We start from the raw sequence: 3949 nt of genomic DNA, 5'->3' as shown, positions 1-3949 counted from the left end.
AGGTAGTGATGTGGTGGTAGTGGTGGTGTCGTGGTGATGGTTTTAGGGATGGTGGTGGTGTGGTTGCGGTGGTGGTGGTGGTGGTGCGTGTGGTGATGATGTTGACATGGAGGTCATGATGATGTGGAATGATGCTGGCAGCGGCGGCGGTGATGGCGATGCTGATGGGGTTGGTTGTGTAGGTGGTGATTTGGCGGGGTGGAGATGATGGGGATGATGGCGATTGCATTAGGGAAGTTACTTTTGAATCTCGACTAATATTAGATGTGATGATACTGATTGATGATGACGATGATGATGATGGTGGTGATGACGATGATGATGATGATGATGATGATGATGATGATGATGATGACAATGATGATGACGATGATGATGATGATGATGATGATGATGAAAGGTGGTAGTGATGGTGGTGGAGACACGCAGGACGACCATGATGATGAGGAGGAGGAGGAGGAGGAGGAGGAGGAGAAGGAGGTGAAAGAGGAGGAAGCGGAGTGGTACAACAACGACGACGACGACGATGACAGTAACGTTAATAAGGATAATTATAACGTTGGTTAATTAGTGGAGATGAAAAGTAAACTATTCATAATAAACTTCAATCATATCAGCTGACTTCACTGCGATTTTTATAGATTTATGTTCGCGCGCGCGTGTGTGTTTGGGGAAACAGTGTATGTATAATAGTATTTACATATCGATTCATATGCGCACACCGTTCATATATATATATGTGTGTGTGTGTGTGTGTGTGTGTCGATAGATTATTCCTAATTATGCTCATACACGTAAATATACTTACGCACCTACAGTTCATTTCACTGGCAGACACGTAGAAACAGTACATCAATACAAACGCATGCACACACTCTCACACACACACACACACACACACACGTTTAAATATTTATATATATATATATATATATATATATATGTATGTATGTATGTATATATGTATATATGTGTGTATGTATGTATGTATGTATGTATGTATGGATTCACACATACATATACATATATACATGTATATATGTGTATGTATATATTTACATATGTGTGTGTATACACACACGTATATATACATATATATATATATATCTGGACACGCACACAAACTCATTCATACACACATGCACACACACACACACAAACACACACATAATTACCCTACACAGTACACAGCACATAGCGTTCCTGTACTCAATGATCCACACTAATTAATAATATCAACAGATTAGTATTAATTGTCTATTGGACAGATGAAAACAACTTCGCGCCTAATGTAGTTTGTGCTTCAGTTTGCCGTAATTCCATGCGCGTTTCCTCGCTGTCGTAGCTGGCATTCGTGTTCTGCCATTCGTGTTCTGCCATTCGTCGTCGTCTTCGTCGTTGTTGCTGTCGTCATTAAGCACAAGCAGAGAGGTTGTAATGGTTGTTCTGTTGTGGCTGTTATCCTTATCACGTTTTGCTACAGTCTCTGCTTTTGTTGTTTGGTTGGCACCCCGTCGGTTTACGACGACGATTGTTCCAGTTGATCCAATCAACGGAACAGCCTGCTCATGAAATTAACGTGCAAGTGGCTGAGCACTCCACAGACACGTGTACCCTTACACAAACCAAAACACGCACACGCATTCACCTCCCTGTACACAATCAAGTATGCAATCATCTCCGGTCAAATGGTGGAGGCTACTGACCCTGACAACGTCCTTATCTTTATCACCAGACAATGCACCTCATAGCGAGACTCTAAATTCTGCAATCTTGCACACGTTCGCTCCCCATTTTCTCTCTCTCTCTATCTATCTATCTATATCACTTTCGCATTTTCTACCTTTTTCCTCCTCTCTTTCTCTTACTCTAGTGAGCCATCCGGATCTTTGGAAACGCGCTATAGTGTATAACAAACACAAGAATGGCAATAACTTTGACCCTGACTACTGTTCACTGATCTCTCACAATTTCAACATTTCAAAGATGACAGACAATCATTAACAAAAGGCACTGGCCACAATCACTCCGTCTATTTTTCTTAAAACATTATGTATTTAACACTATACTTTCTTGTGTAACTTTCAATATCGTCGTGAAGAGAGTTATTGTTGCTATTTCTAGCAGGTGGCACGAGTACTAGTAACAGGGCTCATGAACTATACGCCAGCAGCATAATTCAGCGTGTTAATAACATTCTCTAAATATCCGTATTAAAAGAAAACTGTTAAGCCTCAAAACAAAAACAATAATTTAATGTAGATACCATATGAAGGAGATATTTAAAGGATTATACGCATCTAGTTAATTAGTGCATTATAATAGCCGTGGTCTGCGGACCCCCGAGGTGTTTGCAAAAGTCAATTAACCGTTTAACCAATTAACTAATCGATGGTTGTTTGAGTAATCGTTCCGTCAATCACTCAATCAATTGGTTAGGTTCGTCATTATTCACATGATGACCCTCCCGAGATAAAACAAAAGTTAGTTTCAACGCACGAGTTCCTATCAAAAATCTTGCAAATACGAAATACATTTGTGTTGTTTTACTTGACACTAGAAGAGCATTGAAGCAGATCGAGAAGGCAAATATCACGGCTACACTGCTCACTTTTTGACTGAATTTGTCTCTCATGGCTTGGATCAGGGGCTACTTATCAGCTCGCGACATCACAACAAATGCTAACAGAGCTATATTTGACTTATACTGTATCAACTCTGGTGTACCCAATGTTCGATTTTTATCATGTTTTTATCATGCAATGTTATCAAGTCAAACCAAACTGTTTGGTCATGTTGATCGGTTCCCAAACTGTTTGGTCATGTTGATCGGTTCCCAAACTGTTTGGTCACGTTGATCGGTTCCCAAACTGTTTGGTCATGTTGATCGGAACTTTATATCTCCTTAGAAGTCAATTAAAATAAATGCCATGATATATTTCAAGAGTATGATTTTATTTCTAAGGTCTTTGAGATTCAAAATCTTATATGGATCCCCTACAGGTCCATTTTTTTTGTTGTTAAAATTTGTGTAATAAATTGCTTACATTTCTACAATCCACAAAATATTTTATTAATTATTTTTTATACAATTCCTAATAATGAATATAAATTATAAATACAGTAGGATATTTTTTTTATACATATCGAATAGCTATGGAGGTCCAGCAGAGTAAAATAAGAATCAAAGGGGTCGATAGGTTAAAAAAAAAAAAGAATAGTTGAGAATCACTGGCGCAGACGATGCTTCGATGACTCGCATATCCCCCATTTTGATTATTGGTTTTGCTGCAATTTTAGTGACATTTTCGTTGGATTTCTTGTGGTTATTGTTGCTATGATGACAGTGGTGGTTGTTGTGGTGGTGCGTATTATTCTGTATACTGCTACTATTACTACTACAATCCCAATTTATTATATATTTGCAGTCATTTGTGTTCATTAATCCTCTTGTGGTTTTATCCTTTCGTATTTTTTTCTCTCGCGGCGCAGTTGTTTTAATTGTTCGCTTTTTTACTGTTTTTTTTTTTCTAACTAATAGTGTATCTACTGTCGTCGTCGTTATTATTTGAGTTGTTGTTGTTGTTGTTGTTGTTGTTGTTGTTGTTGTTGTTGTTGTTGTTGTTACTTGTGATGACGAGGCTGTTGTACTTATTTCTGCTTATATATAGATAGATATATATGTTCTACTCTAATCAATCTGATATGTTTCCCCCTGGTGGCAGAATGGCGACTAAAAGGAGGGCTGACCGGCAAAGCTCCATTTTTAACCGACGTCAATGGATTTATAGATACTGAGGAGGCAGGGCTTACATTTATATACATACTTCCACATTGTTTACACATACACATATACATACGTGCAATACATGCACATACATTAAATACATATAAACATATATATATTATATATATCTTATATTTATACATATAAGCATTACATATATGC

The 3949-nt window shown here is 37.9% G+C and overlaps 1 protein-coding gene across 2 annotated transcripts in view; it reads left to right on the top strand.

Moving 5' to 3' along the window:
- The window catches only part of LOC106882868 (sodium/hydrogen exchanger 2), a 118216-nt gene that overhangs the window by 33219 nt on the left and 81048 nt on the right, over positions 1-3949 (top strand). The window lies entirely within an intron of this gene.

Source organism: Octopus bimaculoides, chromosome 19 (genome assembly GCF_001194135.2).
Source record: "Octopus bimaculoides isolate UCB-OBI-ISO-001 chromosome 19, ASM119413v2, whole genome shotgun sequence".
NCBI lineage: Eukaryota > Metazoa > Mollusca > Cephalopoda > Octopoda > Octopodidae > Octopus > Octopus bimaculoides.
Note: the sequence above shows the minus strand (reverse complement) of the source record. Positions and strands in the feature narration are given on the sequence as shown.